This window comes from Theropithecus gelada, chromosome 2, assembly GCF_003255815.1.
Source record: "Theropithecus gelada isolate Dixy chromosome 2, Tgel_1.0, whole genome shotgun sequence".
Lineage (NCBI taxonomy): Eukaryota > Metazoa > Chordata > Mammalia > Primates > Cercopithecidae > Theropithecus > Theropithecus gelada.
The window spans coordinates 114071688-114097743 of NC_037669.1; the positions used below are offsets into that span (position 1 = coordinate 114071688).

The following is a 26056-nucleotide window of genomic DNA, read 5'->3' on the forward strand; positions in this document are numbered from 1 at the left end:
TTCTGAAAAGAAGACATTCATGTGGCCAATAACCATATGAAAACAAGCTCAACATCACTGATCATTAGAGAAATGCAAATCAAAACCACAATGAGAAACCATCTCACACTGGTTAGAATGGCAATTATTAAAAAGTCAAGAAACAGACACTGGTGAGGCTATGGAGAAATAGGAATGCTTTTACACTGTTGGTGGGAATATAAATTAGTTCAACCATTGTGAAAGAAAGTGTGGCGATTCCTCGAGGATCTAGAACCAGAAATAACATTTGACCCAGCAATCCTGTTACTCAGTATATACTCAAAGGAATATAAACCATTCCATTACAAAGATACATGCATGTATATATTCATTGCGGCACTATCCACAATAGCAAAGACATGGAATTAACCCAAATGCCCATCAATGATAGACTGAATATAGAGAATGTGATACATATACACAATGGAATGCTATGCAGCCATAAAAAGGAATGAGATAATTTCCTTTGCAGGAACATGGGTGAAGCTGGAAGCATCATCCTCAGCAAACTGTCACAGGAACAGAAAACCAAACACCACATGTTCTCACTCCTAAGAGGGAACTGAACAATGAGAACACATGGACACAGGGAGGTGAACAACACAGACTGGAGCCTGTTAGGGAAGTGTGGGGAGGGAGTGCATCAGGATAAATAGCAAATGCATGCAGGGCTTAGTACCTAGGTGATGGGTTGGTAGGTGCAACAAACCACCATGGCACATGTTTACCTATGTAAAAGAATCTGTGCATCCAGCATATGTATCCTGGAACTTTAAAAAATGGTGTATTGTTTAATTTCCAAATATTTGATGATTTGGAAGATATCTTTCTTTCTGTTATTGATCTCTAGTTTTAATTCCATTGTTGTCTGAGCTGACGCTTTGTGTGATATCTATACTTTTAAATTTGGTAAGATGTGTTTTATGACCCAGAATGTGATCTAACTTGTTGAACATTTTGTGTGATCTAGAGAAGAAAGTATATTCTAGTGTTGTTGAATGGCATATTCCACAAATGCCAGTTACATAAAATTGATTGATATTGCGTTTAGGTCAACTAAATCTTTACTGATTTTCTGCCTGCTTGATCTATCAATTGCTGAAAGATAGATGTTTAAGTCTTCACCTATAATAGTAAGTTTACCTATTTTGCCTTAAAGTTCTATCAGTTTTTGCCTCACATAATTTGATGCTCTATTGTTAGGGTTGTTGTGACTTTTTGGATAATCATTCCCTTTATCATTTAATCATTGCCTTGTTTATCTATGGCATTTTTTCTTATTCTGAAGTCTGCATTGTCTCAAATTAATTGAGTTACTTCAGCTTTCTTTGGATAAGTGTTAGCACAGTATATCTTTTTCCATCCCTTTACATTTATCCTATCAGAGTCTATATGTAAAGTAAATTTCTTGTATGCAACACATAGTTCAGTTCTGTTTGTTAATTCACTCTGACAGTGTGTGTCTTTTAATTATTATATATGGACCATTTGTCTTTAAAGTGTTTATTAATATACTTGGATTAATATCAACCACATTTTTACTGTTTATTTGTTGCCAAAAGCTGTCTTTTCTGTCTTCTTTCATTTTAATTGAGCATTTTATATAATTCCATTTTCCTATCTCTCTTAGCATATTATCTTACTTTTACAAATATTGTTAGTGGTTGTCCTGGAGTTTACAATATAAAATTTTAACAAATCTAAGTTCACCTTCAAATAAAAGTACTCCATTTCACATGTAGTACTGATTTGTCCCTTGCATCTCTTGTGACGTTGCTGTCATTCTTCTAATTATCCAGAAGATAGAAGTTGTTATTATTTAGTGACAATAAATAAGCAATAAATAGTTATCTTTTAATCAATTAAACATGTGAAAAATAAAAAATTTAATTTTTCTTTATTTATTCTTCTCCCTTGTTCTTCTTTTTTAATGTAGACTAAAGTATCCGGCTTACATAGTTTTCATTCTATCTAAAGACAATCTTTACACATTTTTTACATGATAGATATGCTGGCAATGAAATTCCTCAGTTTTTGTTTGATAAAATATTTTTGTTTCATTTATGAAGGACAATGTATTTTGATATAGAATTCCAGGTTTTTTTTCTTTTAGCACTTTAAATATTTTGCTTGTTACTTTAAATATTTTGATTATTGCTTGCATAGTTTCTGGTGAGAAGTCCACTGTAATTATTGTTCCTGTTCCTGTATAGGTAAAGCATTTTATTTCTTTCTGGTTACTTTCAAGATTTTCTCTTTGCATTCAGTTTTCTGCAGCTTGAATATGATATGCCGATAGATAGTTTTTGTTTTTGGAGGGAGGAAAGAGAGGTTATTTATTCTCGGGGTATCTCTGAGCTTCCTTGGTCTGTGGTTTGTTGTCTATAATTAATTTTGGAAATTTCTTGGTCATTATTACTTCAAATATTTCTTTTGTCTCATTTTCTCTTTCTTTATATTCTGACATTCTGTAATATTACATCTTTTGAAATTGTCCCGTAACTATTGGCTATTCTATTTTATTCTGTTTTGTTTGTTCATTTTTCTTTTACATCTTGTCTTCTCTTTGCATTTTAATTCAGGAAGTTCTGCTAATGTTTCTTTAAGGTCACTGATCATTTCCTTGGGTTGAGTCTACTGATGAGCCCATCAGATAATCTTCACCACCCTTGCTCAGTTTTAGATTTCTAGCATCACCATCAATTCACCAAAATTACCATCTAAGTCAGGAATGTACAAGCTTTTGACTTCCCTGGGCCACATTGAGAGAAAAGGAATTGTATTGGGCCACACATAAAATACACTAACGATAGCTGATGAGCTTAAAACAAAAATTGCAAAAATATTTTAAGAAAGTTTACAAATTTGTGTTGTGATTCATTCAAAGCCATCCTGGGCTGCATGTAGCCCATTGGGCCATGGGTTGGATAAGCTTCATCTAAGTGTTGCTGCTAGTTAGTGGTTCCAATGGCTTTTGCTGCAGATGATCTTGGCTTTGGGTTCCAGTTTGCCCTGGGACCTATGTTCTCAGATGGGTTTTTAAAAAGTCACTGATTTTCATTTTATATAGCCCAATCTAAAAATCTCTGCCCTAGAAGTTTGCACTAAAATATACTGGAAAAAAAAAGATTAATTCAGAACTTTAGGATCTCTGTACCAGGAATTTAGGATTTAAAAACTCAGGAGTTATATAATTTTGGGGGTGAGGGGTGCACATACATCTTTCTTTTTTTAAACTGATTTAAAACTGAAATTTATCATGTCTTTCAATTATAAGCATAAGCAACAAAGCACAATAGTATTGGCAGTAGCTGTGACATTGTTACCAATGGAACTCACACGTATTTTCATATTACATTTATAGTTTTTTTCTAATAAATTAATATATCATTTATGCTGAACCCTTTGAAAAAGAGTTAGTAGACTCACAACTTGATCTTATTATTTAAAGCATTAGTGAAGATGAGGACATATAACTAAACCACGAATTTGCTTAAACATTTCTTTCACTAACTATATTTAGGTATATTTGTTTCCTTTTCAATTTGGTGTATTTTTCTTTTAAAATACAAAATTATTCTGAAGAAGTATGCGAAGCAGAATAATGACCCCCAAAGATGTCCACACCCTATTTCCAGGTACCTGTGAATTTCTTAAAAGAGACTTTGGGTTTGTTGGCCTGTAAATTAGTTCAACCAGTGTTGAAGACACTGTGGAAGACAGTATGGTGATTCCTCAAGGATCTAGAACCAGAAATACCATTTGACTCAGCAATCCCATTATTGGGTATATACCCAAAGGATTATAAATCATTCTACTATAAAGACACATGCACATATATGTTTATTGCAGCACTATTCACAAAAGCAAATACTTGGAACCAACCCAAATGCCCATCAGTGATAGACTGGATAAAGAAAATGTGGCACATATACATCATGGGATATACACTATGCAGACATGAAAAAAGATTCATGAAAAAAGAGTTCATTTCCTTTGCAGGGACATGGATAAAGCTGGAAACCATCATTGTCAGCAAACTAACACAAAAACAGAAAACCAAACACTGCATGTTCTCACTCATAAGTGGGAGTTGAACAATGAGAACACATGGACACAGAGAGGGAAACATCACACACCAGGGCCTGTTGGAGGCTGGGGGCAAGGGGAGGGGTAGCATTAGGAGAAATACCTAATGTAGATGACAGGTTGATGGGTGCAGCAAACCACCATGGCACGTGTATACCCATGAAACAAACCTGCATGTTCTGCACCTGTATTCCAGAACTTGAAGTATAGTAATAATAAAAAGAGAGACTTTGGGGATATGATTAAAGTTAAGGACCTTGATATGGGGAGATTATCCCAGATTATACACATGGGCTCACTCTAATCATACAAGTCCTTAAAAGTGGAAAAGAAAGGCATAATGTTGGGTCAAAAAGATGAGACATGAGTAGAACTGTACTTGTTTTTGCTGGAGTTGAAACTGCAGGCAGGTGACCATGAACCAAAGAATGCAGTGGGAAAGACCTTCAGCTACAGACAGGAAGAAAATGGGGATCTCAGTTCTACATCTGCAAGAAGTTGAAATCTGCCAGCAATCCAAATGAATAGGAAACAGATTACCTCCTAGAACCTCCAGCCTGCCTACATTTTTATTTTAGTCTGGTGTGACCTGTGCTAGACTTCTGACCTACAGAACTGTAATAAACTGTTGTTTTAAGCCACTTAGTTTGTTCTACTTTGTTACAGCAGTAATACTAAACTGATATGCAAAGGATGCCCGTACTTCATCAAAATATCAATGTTGTCCATGACAAGCAAAGAACCCAGCTGTAGTTTAATTCAACATCACAGTCCCAACATGTTTTCAAAGGTAAATGTTATGGAATGAAATAATTAATGATCATTAAAACACCCCAAATTTTGGCACTGAAAATGATTCCATCTATGTTAATAAAGGCATAAAACAATTGTAATAAATTTCTACCTTATCTCTTCCAATTTGGTTCCTGAATTTTCTAACTCTATATGCATGGCTGATTATGACAATTCAAAATTCTTTTTCTGAAAATTATGATGCATATATAAACTCGGGCACCTAACTCAAGAGTAGCTTTTAAGGAATTGATTGCCATATGCAATCAATTGAATGTAAACTTATGTCATTGAAGAATGCATATGGGTGGAAAGGTTGTACTAGCAAAATCTAATGAGGAAAATGATGTATTAGAAATACAGAAGAGTGATGGCTTGTTCTGAGTATGTCTCTTAGGTTAGAATAGATTATCTTCTGTTATAATCTCAATATCCTTTGGTAAGAGTAACTCTGAAAATGTATGTTGGTGCCAAAGCAACATCACTGTGTATTATTTATGTAAATATGTTTCTAAAGTAGTAATCAGAAGACCATGAAATTCTTTAAACATCTGTTAGAATTAGGGAGTGGTAGAAATCTAAATTAGGCTGTTGGAATATTGCAGTATTGCTACCAGATAATAGAAAGTCCATAGGCAATTATATGAAGGAACAATTCTTGAAAAACAGATTCTTGATTTTTTTCTTGGCATACACTTTCTAATTAGTTTTACTTTAGCACCTTTCTTTTTTATAGTTTGCCAAAATGTACTATCTTTTATTCACAGCTTTTGGTCCCAGGATTATTCAACCTAGCTCATAAAAGAAAACAATATTGCATTTCTAAGCATTTGTTCCTAGAATTGGCAAGTTTAGTCGAAAAAAGCTGGAATGACATTAAAACAACACCCTGTCATCTTTCAATCAGTCCTTAGCTGAAGTTAAAATCCCACTCATTCTACATGATCCAGGTAAAGATCTTCTTCCTTAAGGCACTTCACTGCTTCAGGCCTCTGTGGTTTGCTTTTTCCCTAAAAATCCTTAAATGTTTGGCACCCATAAACACTAAATTGAGTTTTCAGTATTCAATTCACTCATTCATCCAACACTATTTGATTGTCTGCTGGATGCCAGTCATGGGGCTAAGCTCTGTAGATACAAGGATGAAAAGGACTCTGACCACATTCTTAGTATAAGAGGGAAATAAACATGAAAAGTGATAGTTATGGTAAGTCTGATAAGCACTGTCTTAAAAATTGGAAGATTATCACACATTGACAATTATAAAATTATGGAGATGTGTTCTCTCTTTAGCTGTTAGTTAAGTCCCTAAAATGCTTTATGCTTTGTCTCCCTGTATTACCATGCTGATCTGTTCATAATGCCTGTTGTTAACTAAGTCTTCTTGATAAAATGTTTTTCTCTTACTGTGCTCTTCTCTTATGTTTTTTTCCCCATTCTTTCCATTTCGTACTGTGAACAGTGAGAAGGCATTTCTTCTCAGCCCAGTACTACTACTTTGAGTTAGTAGAGGGGAGCGGTTAAAAATTCAGGCTCAGGGTAGAGATTACCTGCATTTGAATCTAGGTCCAGCCACTGGGTAGCCTTTTAACATAGGCAAGTCATGCAAACTCACAGTGCCCAAGTTTCCTCATCTGCAGAATGATGAGGAACAGCACCTGTTCCACAGTGTTCTTGTTAGGATGAAATGAGATACTGTGTGTAAAGTGCTTGGCATATAATAAGCACTGTGCAAATAGTGGCATTATTATTTGACAGCAGAACAGAGGCCAGACATTTCTTCAGTTTATAATTTAGGACCAAATAGAAATGCTATTAATAAGAAATGTATTGTTTTTATTTTTGATTGCACATGACTGCTAGAGAGCCTCTGTAGCAGAGTGAATAGCTCCTTAGCAAGAACCAAAATGGAGGGTATGGATGAGGCTCAGATCATCACCATCTGGAGAATAGAGACAGTGCCTGAGTCACCAGGAAATCTGTCCCCTGCTCCCAGAATCCCCAATCTTTGACTTTTTAAGGGAACATGTGACAGATAATGCCATCTAGAAGGTAAGAAGATCTGCTAAGTGGTAGAATTGAGATTTCAACCTTTGGCTCTCTGACTGTAAAACATGATTTTTCCCCTTCATAAATAAAGTGTGTTCCCAATGGGACAAGGATCCAATGAATGAGTATGTAGGAAAGAGACTTGTACAGAAGATGCTGTGATAAAGTGGTCTTTGCAAGAATTGGGAGCAGACATGGGAGTGTGGGATGTCATCTGTTGTCTAGGGCAATGATGATGTAGAACAGGGACACTATTTCTTAGTAGTGCTGCCATATGCTTAGATACACCCTAAGCTTTGTTGGTATGAAGTAGTCTGTAAGGTGATTGGCTGTTGGTAAAACCACAATCAGTATTGGCCTTTAAATTATACTGTGTTGATATTCAATATTGACTCTGCTGGAGTGTCATATAGATTTGCTTTTTCTTCTCAATGCTGTGGCATGACATTGCCTTAAATTCGAATAGATTATTAGTGTTTTAAAAGAGTGTGTCATTTTATATTCATATTAATGAAATTCTGTTTTTGTTTTTGTTTTTGTTTTTCCTGAGACGGAGTCTCGCTCTGTCGCCCAGGCTGGAGTGCAATGGCCGGATCTCAGCTCACTGCAAGCTCCGCCTCCCGGGTTCACGCCATTCTCCTGCCTCAGCCTCCTGAGTAGCTGGGACTACAGGCGCCCGCCACCTCGCCCGGCTAGTTTTTTGTATTTTTTAGTAGAGGCGGGGTTTCACCATGTTAGCCAGGATGGTCTGGATCTCCTGAATTCGTGATCCGCCCGTCTCGGCCTCCCACAGTGCTGGGATTACAGGCTTGAGCCACCGCGCCCGGCCTGAAATTCTGATGTTGTTAGGATCACACAAGGTTGTCAAGACAAGACAGAATTCATACAATGTGCTTCCTACAATGCTCTTGGCTAAAGGGCTTTCACCACTGGCAGGACCTTGTTACAACAGCCCTACCTTCCTGGATTCCCACAGCCTGGACCCTGAGGGCTGTCACGGAGCCAGGCTCCTGTATGGCGTGGGTTTGGGGAAGAAGCCAGACAGGGTTCTTAGCAGGAATATAAATTGTGTGAGGAGTCATAAAAACTAGATAAGGAATGTGTTGTTCAGTAGTTAAAGATGTGCTGGCCTTAGTTTAACTATTTTAAACCCTTAGAAGGATTTGGAAAATGAATTGAGAGCTGGTTTGTTATTTTTGCCCCCATGAGTCTTTCTTTCTTTGTCTTTTTAACAAGCACAACGGCTTTAGAAATCCTGTCTCTAGTGATGTTTACTTCTTTTCTACTTGGGAAACATTTTAAGGCTCACAATGGTACTTGTGGCACCCTAGCACATTTCCCCACCTCTTATCCCCCATCCCTCCCAATATAAAAGAAAGAAAAGGAAAAGCTACTGACCGCACCTGAGGCTTTGTCAAAACTCTTTGGCACAATTCAGTGCCTGCAAATGTTACAGGAGGATGTGCAGATAGATGCAAAAGGGTGTTTGTCAAATCAAGAGAACACTATTCAACCGAGACGCATTTCCAGCTCTCTGTTATGTGGTTGCCTTGAGAATAATTATGTACAAGCACTGCTTGCATCTTATGGTGACCTGGCTAGGGGAAGAAGATTCTGGGAATAAACAGCAGCTAAGCAGCAACAGAGCTTGCCGTCTGTTTAAATAGTGCTCTGTAAATGTCTTCAGGTAGCCTGTCTAAACCCTGGAATTTTATTTTCTTCAGGGCTGCTAACCACCTCTCTGTGCTACCAAACTGTGTAGGAGAAACCTTTGCATTTTATCTTTTAAAAACCTGCTTTTCACTCCTCCCTACATACAACTACCATCACATTTTTCATGATTATCTCAGACTCTTTTAGCATTTGCATGTGGTTAGTTTTCTTTCGTTATTTACTAGCCTTGAATGAATCTGTAGCCTTTTATATTTTATAGATATTATATAAAACACATCATGTTTGTTTCATAAAGATCTTGTTTTTCAACACTGATGACTGTAGATGCATAGTTTTTGCAGCATGCTAAATCTTAATCTCAATTTTGTATTTTCTGGTTAAAATCATCTCTGTAAAACATCAATAAAAGAGAGAAAGCACACTTTTTTTTCCAGGTGCTCCCAGGTTGATCTTGTACAGTAGAAAGGTACAAGACTTCACATATATTTATCCAATCTAGAAAAATTTATTACACATCTGATTCTGAGTGAAAATACAGAATTACTATCTTTAACTTTCAGGAAGCAAGGACTATAGTAGCTTTTTGTGTGTGTGTGTGCTAATGGAAAATCTCCATTATTCCATAATTTTTGGAGCCTATTGCCAAATTTGGTGGAGCATGAATAGAGCTCTGCTTTTATCTTTCGTGGTGCTTGAATCTTCGCTCTCTTTCTTGGCTTTGGAGAAGTGTACAGTTGTTTTTTCCTTCTTCTTTTCTCAGTCCTTCTCTGAAATTCTTGGATGGCTTGTTTGCCTCTGTTCACTGTTTTATGGCTTTAGAGCTGAATTTTATATCTCCTTCCCTGACATCTCTCATGAGCTCCAGTACCTGGTGGAATTTCCACCTTAGACTTGGCCTGTCTGACATTGACTGAGCTCACATCTTCCTCACTCCATCTTTCAGCACATTTGTACCAAAGTTGTTTGCTGCCTCCTTTAGTCAGGCTCCAGAGGGCTTTACTAAGATTTCTATCATTTATCTTGATTGTGCCTGATTTAAAAAATGATTTAAATAATAAGCTCATCCTACTTTTAATTCTAAATCTTCCTGGATAGGTTTGAATTCAAAGTTTTCTTTTGTTTATTCAAAATCCACTGTCTAAAAATTTTCACTTGTGTTGAAGTTTTATGAAAAACTGAAAAGTATGAACAAATTTAAAAATATATACTTTCTACATGCTTAAAAGGGCCTTAGAAGTCATTTGGTAAAATTACTCATTACACAGATGAATAATTCATTGTAGACTGTAGTGAGTTGGGTTTCTAGGCCCTTGGTGAAGCTTTGCTTTTACTAAATATAATGAGAAAAGTATGGTTGTTAATGAATTACATATTCCACATCTCTATGTACATTCATGTTTATTTCTTCATTCATAACATTTTGAATCTTCAGACCTATAAGAGGATCATCTTTTGGGAATTATATGCTTTATATTTGCAAAAGTCTATTTCTAAAAGTCTGACCTGAGTTTCACATAACTTGAGTATATTGCTTTCTTTCAGAGAACATTTGTCTTTGGGCCTCATCACACGTTGTTTCTTGTGTAGAGACCTGTCACATGGCCAGTCTCAAATCATTAGCCAAGTCCAAGTTTTGCAATAACCAACCCATGAATAATGACACAATAATGGGAATTGAGCAGCAATATAAATTATGTTAGATTTAGCAAACCACATGTTATGAACACATTAAAAAAAGAAATACCGTTCCACTTTTAGAATGACCCTATTATGTGATGAAAAAGGAACTGAAGAGAATGTGGGCACTGCTAACTTCTAGAAGTAAGGAAAGTACACTTAGATATGGGCATAATTTTTGGTGAACTGAAATTCCTGTCCTCAAACTAATAAAATTTGATTCATTTCTCTAAATGATCATCTCTAAATAGATCTATACAATACTAAGTACCTACTGGCTTATATGGCTGTAGTTCCTCATAGTTATTTGAATTGAGCCTGTGGTGATGGTTTGAGGCTAATATAATTATTTTCTTCCACTGCGGGCAAGGTATAAATCCTCCAGGACTTCTGAAATGCCCTTTTATACTCCTTTCAGGAAGGTAAAATGATCACTTTATCAAATCCATGTCCGTAGGAATTGCATTTCTATGTATGCTGTTTGATCTTATTAGATCAAATAATTTTCTATGGATCAACTTGTCTCAGTCTTCATTTCTTTTAAGAGGAAGGAGTTATAAAGACTACGGTGGGGATATTTCACTTGGTTTGCACACTATTGGTAAAGGATAAATGATAAAAGAGGATATAATCATGACTCATACAAATATAAAATAGATACATGTCAACATTTTTATTTCACTCACTAATTAGTGAAGGAACTGGAACAGTTGTTAAAATTGGTTGCTACAAAGGAGAATTTAAACAGCCAACCAATACACAAGCTCATCAGAAAGGCTGATTTAAATTTGCTTAATAGATGCAAAGCTAGCTTCTTCAACAGTGGGAGAGGGAAGTCGATTGAATTTCCACTGGACAGAGTTTATTTGCATGCCTCTAACTAAGAATTATTCGCATTGCTATCAGTTTTCTGCAGGTTAATGTATACCTCTACAGAATTATAAAATAGCTGAAGACAATGAAAAGCACAAACTTCACAAAATTAGATAACCTTGGGTGTGTTCTAAACAATGCATTGTTTTGCATTAATGACACCCTTAGTCTTTTGGTCTACTTCATTAGCTTTCCCAGTTTTTCCCTACAGATTGCCCTCTTCTTTTGGCTTTAATTTTTTCAATGGTTTTGGGGAAGGTAACACCCAATTTATGTTTCAGAATAATTTTTATTATCTCTGCTTAAGCCTTTTGTTCCCTCGTCTTCAAGTCCAGCTTAGGCAACTAGTCATCAGTGTGTCCTCGCGAAGAGCATATCCCCAAATTGGAAAATAATTCTTCAGGACATCTGAACATAAGTACATTTGGCTTACTTGGTGAAGAAGTTGTCTGAATAGAATAAGACTACATGGAAGGAGGCGAGTGTTCGACATTTTAAAATGCATTTTAAGAAAAATTAATTTGGGGTCTTTTTGCTTACCATATTTATTTGCTATGTATTTTATTATTATTTTTTGAGACAGGGTCTTGCTCTGTCACTCAGGCTGGAGTGCAGTGGCACAATCATGGCTTACTGCAGCCTCTACCTCCCGGGCTCAAGCAATTCTACCACTTCAGTTTCTTGACTAGCTGGGGCTACAAGAGTGTGCCACCACACCCAGCTAATTTTTTATTTTTTTGCAGAGATAGGGGTCTCACTATGTTGCCCAAGCTGGACTTGAACTCCTAGGTTCAAGCAATCTTCCTACCTTGACCTCCCAAAGTGTTGGGATTATAGGCATGAACCACCATAGTCACCATACACTGCTATGCATTTTAGAGTAGTTAATACAATTGTGACAAATTACAGTGGGAGGTAAATCAATGAATATTGTAAAACATTAGCAAAAATTCAAGGTCATATGGTCCAAACATCTAAATAGTTCTATTGTTACTTCACTAATGAATTAATTCATTTATTCACTAGATCAGAAGCTCGGTAAAGGCAATAACTTCACCTATTTTGTTCCCTATTGCCTCCCCAAAGCCTTGCACAGTGTTGGAGGCATAGTATATTTGTGATACACACTTATCCAGTGAAATTTTAAGAGCAATTTATTAACCACCTACTCTTCATCTGACACTATGATAGGTGCTGGGGGTTAAAAATAAATATATAATATTCATTATGATTAATGTTTTAGAAAAGTTCCTCATCTTTTATTGGATCTTTTCCCTCAAAGGAATTTGTCCTTGATGAGAGAATTTTAGGCATTATGGCAGACTAACTGGAGAACAGTCTGAGTTTTCCTCAAATCACACCATATAGGCAAGTTTCTTTTGAGTGTGTGGTTAATATTATCTCTAGTAGGATCTCCCCAAGCAGTATGCTGGGTGTCATCCACATAGAGACATTGTAGGTTGCTGAGATATAGACCACTGGCTTCAATGGCAGCAGTTCAAGTTCTCCTAGTAACCCTTCACCGTGTTTCTGAGTCTGATCAGAGATTCTTCCTCTTATAGCAGCCTAAGAAGAAGAATCACTATTACCGATTAGTATGTGCCAGAATCTAGGCTAAGCACTTTGTAACTTATATCTCATTTAATCCTTATACCTACCCTGTGGAGTAGGTGAGAAGTTAAGGATTATTATTTCATTAATGCAGCTAGTGAGTGGCAGGGTTAGGACATGATTTGAGGTCTGCCTGAAGTCAAAGGCCATACGCTTTGAACTGTGTAGCCTCAATATCTAGAACTGATGTGATGAGAATATGGCTGAGTCTATGTTGAGTGTTTTTGGGTCTGCATGAGTGGATGTGGGAGAAGCAGGTTTCTTTTTTCTTCATTCATGATGCAATAAAGACAAAATGTGCATTATCCATTTTGCTCTGCTGTAGACTTCTCTCCATCTAGGCTCCTGTTGAAAAATTACATAGTGACTCTGACAATTGAATCAAGACTTCTATTAAGACCCCAGAGAGGTCAGCCTTTCATACAATGGCATTTCGACCTTCTCTTCCACCCTCAGCCTGAAGAGTTCTGAAATAGCTGCTGTCTGCCCATAAGTCATCCTTCAAACCTTTGTATTTACAGGACAACTTGGCATTTTTCTTCTCTTCATCTTTCAAAATTTCCAATACCCTTAACATTTGATTTTTTCTCTCAGAATTTACTTCTCTGAAAATGTCTACATTTTGGCTTTCTTTAGTTTCGTTTCCAATTTTGAACTCAGTGTGCTCCTCTGAAATCATTTCCCTCCTTCTAATTAACCTGACTCCATTACATACACATTCCCTATTCTTAGCTTCATTGTATCATCTACATAAATTACTAAAGTTATTTCAGCTTTATCTCAGACCTCCTTTAACACCTACTCTTCAGAATTCTTGGTTTCTTGCCATTATCCCTGATTAGCCTCAAATCTCTCTCTCTCTTTTTTTTTTTATTTTTTGAGACAGAGTCTCTCTCTGTCGCCCAGGCTGGAGTGCAGTGGCACGATCTCTGCTCACTGCAACCTCTGCCTCCTGAGTTCAAGCGATTCTCCTACCTCGGCCTCCCGAGTAGCTGGGATTACAGGCACATGCCACCATGCCCAGCTAATTTTTGTATTTTTATGGTAGAGACGGGGTTTCAACATGTTGGCCAGGCTGGTCTCGAATTCCTGACCTTGTGATCCACCCGCCTCAGCCTCCCAAAGTGCTGGGATTAGAGGCATGAGCCACCACACCCCCAAATTCTTTTGATTGTCTCTTTCTAACATCCCAACTAATGTGAACTGAGAGGAAAAAAAAAGAAAAAAGAATGTGTGGAAAACTAGAATAAATTCTATAAAGATTTACATAGTCATTTAGTTTTTATAAACAGACTCTACTCAACTTTGTTGGTCTAAGTTCTAAAAGGTACCTTTGGGGTAAAAAATAACTACATAGCATATTATAGCAAAATAACTATGTTTTAAGAGTTTAATTTTCAATTTTTATTTGATCTGTGACTATTTCAATGTAGTGGTTTATGTATGCTCCTTTTCTTTTAACTTTTTTTTTTTTTGTAGAAAATTTCAAAAATATACAAAAATAGGATAGAATTAACAGCCATGTAGCTGTCACTTAGTTTTAACTATTTAGAACTCATGACCAATCTCATTCCATCTACTTCCTCCTTCCTCCTGAAGTGTTTGGAAACAAATTCCAGACATCATATCATTTTATATAAGTATTTCAGTATGTATTGCTAAAGGAAAAGCAATACTTTGGGAAAAATCATAACTGCAACTAAACATTTTCTTAAAGATCATCAAGTAATAGCCAATGTTCTAATGTCCTCGTCTTATTTATTTTACAGTTTGTTTGCTTCAATCAAAATCAAGTTCATGAATTGAATGGGTTGTTATATTTTGGGTCTTTTTAATATGTAGACTCTCACTCATCTCTTTATTGCCATCAATTCATTTGTTGAAGAAGTCAAATTATTTGTTTTATGGTGTTTCCAACAGTTTGGATGTTGTTGATTGTATCCCTGTGGTGTGTTAAATGTATTGCTTTAGCATTTATATTTTCTGTAAATTGGTGATCTGATTCAGATCACCTTAACCAGATTCAGGTTTGACTTCTTGGGAAGGTTACTTCATAGGCAGTATTGTGGACTTTCATCAGGAGGTAGCACAATGGCTGGTTATCTCTCTTTTTATGATGTTAGTGACCATTGGTTTTCACATCCTAGATTCACAGAGCAACCAAATAAAGATGATTGAGTGAATGGCTAAAGAAATAAATATGTTCGAATCCGTACTCATCTCATGTCTTTCCCGATGTAAGTATAGAAATTAAGATTATTCAAAGATCATAATAAGTTTTACCTCCTCCAAATAAATATTATTTTTTTCAATAAAGTTTCCAAGGACCTAGATAATTTAGGATTATCTTGTCCAATGAGACCTTGGAATATTTGTGTTTGGAGTCACTGTGGAAGACATATGCACATATTTTAGAAAACTGAGGAGCAAGCTGGCATTCTCTAGATAAGATTAAAGAACACGGCTAAATGTATACTTTTCCAGGTGAGGGAGGGAAATGATCTGGGCACACACAAAATAAGCTGTTAACAATGATTATCACTGGTGAGAATGAGTGGCGGAGATGGGAAAGTTTGTCATTTTATTTTGTACCTGTCTATTGTTTGAACTTTCTCCATGATTATCTAGATGGGATCACGTTCATTTCGATTTTCTTCCTGGTATTTATATAGTTAAAAATGTAGTAAATGCTAAATAAATGAATGAGTAATTAATTAAATTAGAAAGCTATTTAAGACACTTGTCTGGATGGAGATGCTTCCCATTCTTTTTTTTTTTTTTTTTTTGAGATGGAGTCTGACTCTGTCACCCAGGCTGGAGTGCAGTAGCTCGACCTCGGCTCACTGCAAGCTCCACCTCCTGGGTTCACGCCATTCTCCTGCCTCAGCCTCCTGAGTAGCTGGGACTACAGGCGCCGCCACCACATCCGGCTAATTTTTTGTATTTTTAGTAGAGACGGGGTTTCACCGTGTTAGCCAGGATGGTCTCGATCTTCTGACTTCCTGATCCACCCGCCTCGGCCTCCCAAAGTGCTGGGACTACAGGCGTGAGCCACTGCGCCCAGCCGATGCTTCCCATTCTTAAGGAACTTACCTGGTTGGAGAAAAAAAACAAAACTAGGACATAGCACTTATGTTTATCAGCATACTTACTGCACGTATACTAGGCACTGGGGGTGTTACAAGAGAAAAGATCATATTTCTTGTTAAGATTTCCCATAGGACTTTCATCAACTCTACTGTGTAGGAGAAGCGATCAATCATCAGGTCTCTGCCCATGCCCCCGAGCACATTGCCTATAGGCTCTGAAAGCCCCAAGATCTCAACTGGCTTCCTGTAAGCCTCTGTACCAGCTGCCTTGCACCCTAACCTAACTTGAAGGCATCCTGCCCCAGGCTGCTTCTCTCCCACTGCAATTCTCGTCTGCACTGCTCTCTTTGCTTTGTACAACTCCGGACTCTCTGGAACCTCTGAACATTGCTTTTTACCTCTTGTTTTAATTAAACCAGCTTCCCCAGTGGCATGACTCTCCTTTTTGATCTCCTTAAGGGACAGGTTGATTTTACTTCTTTGGTAATATTCCCCTTCAGACGCTTGAGGCGCCTTCAAACTATAAACTTATACACGATAATTTTTCTTCTCTCTTAGAAAAAGGATAAATTTATAATGGCTCTGTTAACTAAGGTTTTTAATAAGCTACACCAATATTAATGTGTACCCTTTTCCTGGAAGATATATTTTACTTACAGAAAAGAATGAAATATGCATTTTCAAAATTTTTGTAAGAATTTTCCAGCCCCGAATCATTCTGGTTGGAGGTTTAATGTGGGACCTGACCAGTGAGCCCATTTCAAATAAAGTAGGGAGCTGTGACTCCCCTCACTGCACATAAGAACTTACGTCCCAGGAGAAGAAAGGGGCAAGGACCAGCACAGCTCTTAAAGCTGGTGGAACCCATCCTCAGTACCACTTTCCACAGGGCATTGGGTTAGGAAAAAAGTCTAGATCTGCTCAGACAGCTGAAAAGAAAAAGGAGAAAAAGAAACCTAACAAGCAGAGTGCTAAAATCGATGTGCCCAATGTGAGAAAACAATAAAAGGTGCATCCCTTGTGAATTTATTTAGTTTCCAATAACAGAAAGTTCACCTAAAAGACTGATGTAAGTAGGCATTTATTCTGCTTATGAAACAAAACATCCAGAAGTGAGATTTTTCTGGTATCAGTTCAGTTGCTCAAGTTATCATCAGAGATTACATTGATTTCTCCTCTTTTGTTCTGCTACCTTACTTTGTTGATCATATAAATATACATGTTTGCTGCATCTTTATCACAAGATGTGCCAGATATTTTGTCCACATTGACAGAAGAAAGAGGAAGCACATCCAATCATTCTCAACCTCTCTCTTCAGGAAGACAAAAGTCACCAACTTCCTCAAGCAAATGTTGCTTTATGCCTCATTGGCTCAAGCTGCATTCTCTTGGCACCCTCAGATGTAAGAGAAGCTGGGAGGCCAGGGAGCAGTCATTGTCTCACCTGAGACTGGATGTGTGGCAACATTAGGCAGTGATCTGTTAGCAAGGAACAAGCTGTGAAGCGAGGGTGGCAGGTGGAATTACAGGTAGGCAACTATGAAAGATGGCAGAATCTGTTTGATACCTAGGCCTTTTGGAATCCTGGAGTGTCTGTCCTCACTACTTGTTTTAAAAAATCTCAAACAAAGCTCAGACTGGAGTATGAAGTCACTGATTTTCACACGTGCCTAAGATTATTTGACACTGAGGATTTTGGGGATATGTGAAAAGCAAATCCTAGGTCCAAATAAACTCCCTTGTGTTGAGCTGGGAGGTGCCTTTTCCTGGGAACTGTGGAGAAAGATGATCCTAGGTCCAAATAAACTCCCTTGTGTTGAGTTGGGAGGTGCCTTTTCTTGGGAACTGTGGAGAAAGATGATGTAGTGAGTTAAAGTTTATTTTTTTCTCTTTTTGGCACTGTCTATCCCAAATGCCTGTCTCTTCTTTTCATGGGAGTATGGTAGGAAAAGTAACTCACTCATATCTTATCAATTATAACTATAAACTTTATTTTTTATATATGTGAGTTAATTTTTCTAGTTTTGTCTGTGATTCTGAAGAAAAACCTGTGATCTTGGAATCTTTTACTTTATGCAAACATAAAAGAGGCTAATTTAGCTACAGTTGTGTTTATAGAGATCAAGGGTAAAAATGGTTTTGTGGAAAAGATGACTCATAAACATAATTTAAAAAACTCAATTGATAACATAAAGTACCTAAGTTTAAAACATAAAGTTATCTTTTAAAGATTCTAATTGAAAGACAAATGGGTGCTAGCTAGTCCAGGAAAAGATGAAGAAGCTTGTTTGAAAGATTAGGTGGTTGTAATCTTTATTATTTCCAAGATGCATTTCCACTGAGTGGGCTAAAAAATCCTATTATGAGTTCCATCCTCTGTATTAAAACATTTTAAAACAAACCTGCCAAGATGAGGGGAAATTCCCTTTTATTTGCCAGGATCTAATTAATGAATTGGGGGTTTTGGAAAGCAGTGAAACATGCATTCACAGCTCTAAGAGATAGAAATCAGTTAAAAGATTTGTTTTCCATCCAAATTCTTCCATAAGTTTGGAGCTAATATGAGACAGTCTTCCAAAATCTAGATCATTGACAGGATGTCCAATCACAGCTGTTTTTATTTGAAATATTGAAATGTGTAGGAGTTTCTTTATGAAATATTTGAAGCAGTAAGCGTACGTATATTTTCTTGACTTAAATAATAAAAAATTTCTAGAACATTATATAAGTTAATTTCTATTCCTTGTTTTGAGTCAAATAAGTTATGTCTTGGGATAAAACAGGGCCTTTGTTGGGAGCTAGGCTTGCTTTTTTTTTTTTTCTTGAGATGGAGTCTCCCTTTGTTGCCCAGGCTGGAGTGCAGTGGCACGATCTTGGCTCACTGCAACCTCTGCCTCCTGGGTTCAAGCGATTCTCCTGCTTCAGCCTCCCTGAGTAGCTGGGACTACAGGCACATGCCACCATGCCCAGTTAATTTTTTTTTTTTTTTTTTTTTTTGGATTTTTAGTAGAGACGAGGTTTCATCATGTTGGCCAAGCCGGTCTTGAAGTCTTGACCTCAGGTGATCCTCCTACCTTGGCCTCCCAAAGTGCTGGGATTACAGGTGTGAGCCACCACTCCTGGCCAGGCTTGCTCATCCTTATTGCACATTTCTCTGCACACCCATATGCCTCCACCCAAGTGAAAAACCCATGCCCTTGAGAGGCTTGTGACTCTGGCATATTCTCTACGTCTCTGCATTGTTGTCATCCTTGAACACTCAGATGCCATTTGTTGAAGTCTTCAGCAATAAACTCACAGATGTCATGTCCATGTCCTGTCCTGTCATAATCCTAGCTCCAACTCTCTGACCATTCAGTCCTAGAATACAAATGACTTTGACCTACCTCTGCCTCATGTCTGTCAGTGTTCAGTCCACTTCAGTCCACACATGCTTTACAACACTTTGAGACTTTTAGGCTCCCCTCACTCTGAAATCCTCTCTTGGCACCTGTGGCACTTTCTAGCTTTTTTCCTGTTCTCTGGATGGTATTCTTAGTCTTTTTTAAAGCTCCTAATTCTCCATGCCTCCCTTGAATCTTGTTTCTCAGGCTTCAGTCTGTGTGTTTTCCTTAGGCCAGCTCATCCTTCGTATGGCTTCAATTAGCACCTGATGAAAACAAAAATCTACAGCTGCAGTTCAGTACTCATCCTTGAACTCTAGGACCCTATCAAACTTCATCCTGGGTCTCTCAATTTGAAAGTCTAATCTCAAACTCCCCATGTACCTCCTGCACTCATTGCCTTCACCTTCCACACCACCATTTCGCCATTGACCACTTTACAGCTCTGGCTCCTGTTTTCCATGTCTCAGTGTTGGCATCTGGTTGCCCAAGCTATAAATCCAGACTTTTTCTTTCACCCTTTCCTTTCCTCCTCATTTCCTCTATAAAAAATCAATCTGGTCCTATGAATTCTCCTTTTAAAATGTATCCATAACAGCTCTCAAATGTGCTTATTGCTTTCTGTTCTTGCATTACGCATTTATAGGTGACTACTTCAATAGTTCTTGCTGCTTTCATCTTCCCTTTTTCTACTCCAAAAAGTAACTATAGCAATTAGTTTACTCCCTTTTGATAGTGCCCCAATTTTTTCTTTCTTTTTTTTTATTATTATACTTTAAGTTCTAGGGTACATGTACACAACATGCAGGTTTGTTACATATGTATACATGTGCCACGTTGGTGTGCTGCACCCATTAACTCATCATTTACCTTGGGTGTATCTCCTAATACTATCCCTCCCCCCTCCCCCCTCCCCACAATACGACCCAGTATGCGATGTTCCCCTTCCTGTGTCCAAGTGATCTCATTGTTCAATTCTCACCTATGAGTGAGAACATGCAGTATTTGGTTTTCTGTTCTTGTGATAGTTTGCTGAGAATGATGGTTTCCAGCTGCATCCATGTCTCTACAAAGGACATGAACTCATCCATTTTTATGGCTGCATAGTATTCCATGGTGTATATGTGCCATATTTTCTTAATCCAGTCTGTCACTGATGGACATTTGGGTTGATTCCAAGTCTTTGCTATTGTGAATAGTGCCGCAATAAACATACATGTGCATGTGTCTTTATAGCAGCATGATTTATAATCCTTTGGGTATATCCCCAGTAATGGGATGGCTGGGTCAAATGGTATTTCTAGTTCTAGATCCTTGAGGAATCGCCACACTGTTTTCCACAATGGTTGAACTAGTTTACAGTCCCACTAACAGTGTAAAAGTGTTCCTATTTCTCCACATCCTCTCCAGCACCTGTTGTTTCCTGACTTTTTAATGATTGCCATTCTAACTGGTGTGAGATGGTATCTCATTGTGGTTTTGATTTGCATTTCTCTGAGGCCAGTGATGATGAGCATTTTTTCATGTGTCTGTTGGCTGTATGAATGTCTTCTTTTGAGAAGTGTCTGTCCATAACTTTTGCCCACTTTTTGATGGGGTTGTTTGTTTTTTTCTTGTAAATTTGTTTGAGTTCTTTATAGGTTCTGGATATTACCCCTTTGTCAGATGAGTAGATTGCAAAAATTTTCTCCCATTCCTTAGGTTGCCTGTTCACTCTGATGGTAGTTTCTTTTGCTGTGCAGAAGCTCTTTAGTTTAATGAGATTGCATTTGTCAATTTTGGCTTTTGTTGCTGTTGCTTTTGGTGTTTTAGACATGAAGTCCTTGCCCATGCCTATGTCCTGAATGGTATTACCTAGGTTTTCTTCTAGAGTTTTTATGGTTTTAGGCCTAACATTTAAGTCTCTAATCCATCTTGAATTAATTTTCGTATAAGGAGTAACGAAAAGATCCAGTTTCAGCTTTCTACTTATGACTAGCCAATTTTCCCAGCACCATTTATTAAATAGGGAATCCTTTCTCAATTTCTTGTTTTTCTGAGGTTTGTCAAAGATCAGATGGCTGTAGATGTGTGGTATTATTTCCGAGGGCTCTGTTCTGTTCCATTGGTCTATATGTCTGTTTTGGTACCAGTACCACGCTGTTTAGGTTACTGTAGCCTTGTAGTATAGTTTGAAGTCAGGTAGTGTGATGCTTCCACTTTTGTTCTTTTGGCTTAGGATTGTCTTGGCAATGTGGGGTCTTTTATGGTTCCATATGAACTTTAAAGCCGTTTTTTCCAATTCTGTGAAGAAACTCATTGGTAGCTTGATGGGGATGGCATTGAATCTATAAATTACCTTGGACAGAATGGCCATTTTCATGATATTGATTCTTCCTATCCATGAGCATGGTATGTTTTTCCATTTGTTTGTGTCCTCTTTTATTTCACTGAGCAGTGGTTTGTAGTTCTCCTTGAAGAGGTCCTTTACATCCCTTGTAAGTTGGATTCCTAGGTATTTGATTCTCTTTGAAGCTATTGTGAATGGGAGTTCAATCACGATTTGGCTCTCTGTTTGTCTGTTACTGGTTTATAAGAATGCTTGTGATATTTGCACATTGATTTTGTATCCTGAGACTTTGCTGAAGTTTCTTATCAGTTTAAGGAGATTTTGGGCTGAGACAATGGGGTTTTCTAAGTATACAATCATGTCATCTGCAAACAGGGACAATTTGATTTCCCTTTTCCTAACTGAATACCCTTGATTTCTTTCTCTTGCCTGATTGCCCTAGCCAGAACTTCCAACACTATGTTGAATAGGAGTGGTGAGAGAGGGCATCCCTGTCTTGTGCCAGTTTTCAAAGGAAATTTTTCCAGATTTTGCCCATTCAGTATGATATTGTCTGTGGGTTTTGTCATAAATTGCTCTTATTATTTTGGGATACATTCTATCAATATCGAATTTATTGAGAGTTTTTAACATGAAGGGCTCTTGAATTTGGTCGAAGCCTTTTCTGCATCTATTGAGAAAGTCATGGGGTTTTTGTCTTTGGTTCTGTTTATATGCTGGATTACATTTATTGATTTGTGTTTGTTGAACCAGCCTTGCATCCCAGGGATGAAGCCCACTTGATCATGGTGGATAAGCTTTTTGATGTGCAGCTGGATTTGGTTTGCCAGTATTTTATTGAGGATTTTTGCATCGACGTTCATCAGTGATATCGGTCTAAAATTCTCTTTTTTTGTTGTATTTCTGTTAGGCTTTGGTATCAGGATGATGTTGGCCTCGTAAAATGAGTTAGGGAGGATTCCCTCATTTTCTGTTGATTGGAATAATTTCAGAAGGAATGGTACCAACTCCTCCTTGTACCCCTGGTAGAATTCGGCTGTGAATCTGTCTGGTCCTGGACTTTTTGGTTGGTAGATTATTAATTATTGCCTCAATTTCAGAGCCTGCTCTTGGTCTATTCAGGGATTCAACTTCTTCCTGGTTTAGTCTTGGAAGAGTGTAAGTGTCCAGGCAATTATCCATTTCTTCTAGGTTTTCTAGTTTATTTGCTTTTATAGTATTGTTTACAGTATTCTCTGCTGGTAGTTTGTATTTCTGTGGGGTCGGTGGTGATATCCCCTTTATCATTTTTTATTGCATCTATTTGATTCTTTTCTCTTTTCTTCTTTATTAGTCTTGCTAGCAGTCTATCAATTTTGTTGATCTTTTCAAAAAACCAACTTCTGGATTCATTGATGTTTTGGAGGGTGTTTTGTGTCTCTATCTCCTTCAGTTCTGCTCTGATCTTAGTTATTTCTTGCCTTCTGCTAGCTTTTGAATGTGTTTGCTCTTGCTTCTCTAGTTCCTTTAATTGTGATGTTAGAGTGTCAATTTTAGATCTTTCCTGCTTTCTCTTGTGGGCATTTAGTGCTATAAATTTCCCTCTACACACTGCTTTAAATGTGTCCCAGAGATTCTGGTATGTTGTATCTTTGTTCTCATTGGTTTCAAAGAATATCTTTATTTCTGCCTTCATTTCGTTATGTACCCAGTGGTCATTCAGGAGCAGGTTATTCAGTTTCCATGTAGTTGAGCGATTTTGATTTTCTTAGTCCTGAGTTCTAGTTTGATTGCACTGTGGTCTGAGAGACAGTTTGTTATAATTTCTGTTCTTTTATATTTGCTGAGGATTGCTTTACTTGCAACTATGTGGTCAATTTTGGAATAAGTGCGATGTGGTGCTGAGAAGAATGTATATTCTGTTGATTTGGGGTGGAGGGTTCTGTTGATGTCTATTAGGTCTGCTTGCTGCAGAGATGAGTTCAATTCCTGGATATCCTTGTTAACTTTCTGTCTCATTGATCTGTATAATGTTGACAGTGGGGTGTTGAAGTCTCCCATTATTATTGTATGGGAGTCTAAGTCTCTTTGTAAGTCTCTAAGGACTTGCTTTATGAATCTGGGTGCTCCTGTGTTGGGTGTATATATATTTAGGATAGTTAGCTCTTCCTGATGAATTGATCCCTTTACCATTATGTAATGAATGGCCTTCTTTGTCTCTTTTGATCTTTGATGGTTTAAAGTCTGTTTTATCAGACACTAGGATTGCAACCCCTGCTTTTTTTGTTCTCCATTTGCTTGGTAGGTCTTCCTCCATCCCTTTATTTTGAGCCTATGTGTGGCTCTGCATGTGAGATGGATCTCCTGAATAGAGCAAACTGATGGGTCTTGACTCTTTATCCAATTTGCCAGTCTGTGTCTTTTAATTGGACTATTTAGTCCATTTACATTTAAGGTTAATATTGTTATGTGTGAACTTGATCCTGTCATTATGATATTAGCTGGTTATTTTGCTCAGTAGTTGATGCAGTTTCTTTCTAGAATTGACGGACTTTCCATTTTGGCATGTTTTTGCAATGGCTGGTACCTGTTGTTCTTTTCCATGTTTAGTGCTTCCTTCAGGATCTCTCGTAGGGCAAGCCTGGTGGTGACAAAATCTCTAAGCATTTGCTTATCTATAAAGGATTTTATTTCTCCTTCACTTATGAAACTTAGTTTTGCTGGATATGAAATTCTGGTTTGAAAATTCTTTTCTTTAAGAATGTTGAATATTGGCCCCCACTCTCTTCTGGCTTATAGAGTTTCTGCCGAGAGCTCTGCTGTTAGTTTGATGGGCTTCCCTTTGTGGGTAACCCGACCTGTCTCTCTGGCTACCCTTAAGATTTTTTCCTCCATTTCAACTTTGGTGAATCTGACAATTATGTATCTTGGAGTTGCTCTTCTCGAGGAGTATCTTTGTGGTGTTCTCTGTATTTCCTGAATTTGGATGTTGACCTGCCATACTAGATTGAGGAAGTTCTCCTGGATGATATCCTGCAGAGTGTTTTCCAACTTGGTTCCATTTTCCCCGTCACTTTCAGGCACACCAATCAGACGTAGATTTGGTCTTTTCACATAATCTCATACTTCTTGGAGGCTTTGTTCATTTCTTTTTACTCTTTTTTCTCCACACTTCTCTTCTCACTTCATTTCATTCATTTCATCTTCAATCACTGATACTCTTTCTTCCAGTTGATCGAGTCGGTTACTGAAGCTTGTGCATTTGTCACATAGTTCTTGTATTATGTTTTTCATCTCTATCAGTTCTTTTAAGGTCTTTTCTGCACTGATTATTCTAGTTATCCATTCATCCATTCTTTTTTCAAGGTTTTTAGTTTCTTTGCACTGGTTACATAGTTCCTCCTTTAGCTCTGAGAAGTTTGGTTGACTGAAGTCTTCTTCTCTCGACTTGTCAAACTCATTCTCCATCCAGCTTTTTTCCATTGCTGGCAATGAGCTGCGTTCCATTGGAGGGTGAAATGCACTGTGATTTTTTGAATTTCCAGCTTTTCTGCCCTGCTTTTTCCCCATCTTTGTGGTTTTATCTGCCTTTGGTCTTTGATCATGGTGACGTACTGATGGGGTTTTGGTGTGGGTGTCCTTTCTGTTTGTTAGTTTTCCTTCTAACAATCAGACCCTCAGTTGCAGGTCTGTTGGAGTTTGCTTGAGGTCCACTCCAGACCCTATTTGCCTGGGTATCAGCAGCGGAGGCTCAGAAGATAGAATATTGCTGAACAGCGAGTGTTGCTGTCTGATTCTTGCTCTGGAAGCTTCATCTCAGGGGTGTACCCCGCCGTGTGAGGTGTGAGGTGTCAGTCTGCACCTAGTGGGGGATGTCTCCCAATTAGGCTTCTCAGGGTTCAGGGACACACTTGAGCAGGCAGTTTGTCCGTTCTCAGATCTCAACCTCCGTGCTGGGAGATCCACTACTCTCTTCAAAGCTGTCAGATGGGGGCATTTACCTCTGGGGAGGTTTCTGCTGCTTTTTGTTTAGGTATGACCTGTCCCCAGAGGAGGAGTCTACAGAGGCAGACTGGCCTCCTTGAGCTGTGGTGGGCTCCACCCATTTCGAGCTTCCAGGCGGCTTTGTTTACCTACTTAAGCCTCAGCAATGGCAGGTGCCCCTCCCCCAGCCTGGCTGCTGCCTTGCAGTTAGATCTCAGACTGCTGGGCTAGCAATGAGGGAGGCTCCGTGGGTGTGGGACCCTCCGGCCAGGTGTGGGATATAATCTCCTGGTGTGCCGTTTGCTAAGAACCTTGGTAAAGTGCAGTATTAGGGTGGGAGTTACCCAATTTTCCAGGTGTTGTGTGTCTCAATTTCCTTTGGCTAGGAAAAGGAATTCCCTTCCCCCTTGCGCTTTCCAGGTGAAGTGATGCCTCACCCTGCTTCAGCTCTCACTGGTCGGGCTGCACCCACGGACCAGCTCCATCTATCTGACAAGACCCAGTGA

General features: G+C 38.1%; 1 long non-coding RNA gene across 1 annotated transcript in view; it reads left to right on the forward strand.

Annotated features, from left to right (window-relative positions):
* The first annotated feature begins 5762 nt into the window (after window positions 1–5762).
* Window positions 5763–26056, forward strand: part of LOC112619563 — a 46980-nt gene continuing 26686 nt past the window's right edge. Inside the window, exons 1-2 of the long non-coding RNA XR_003118250.1 lie at window positions 5763–5852; window positions 6770–6954. This is a non-coding gene — a long non-coding RNA (uncharacterized LOC112619563). The remainder of the gene's footprint in view (window positions 5853–6769; window positions 6955–26056) is intronic.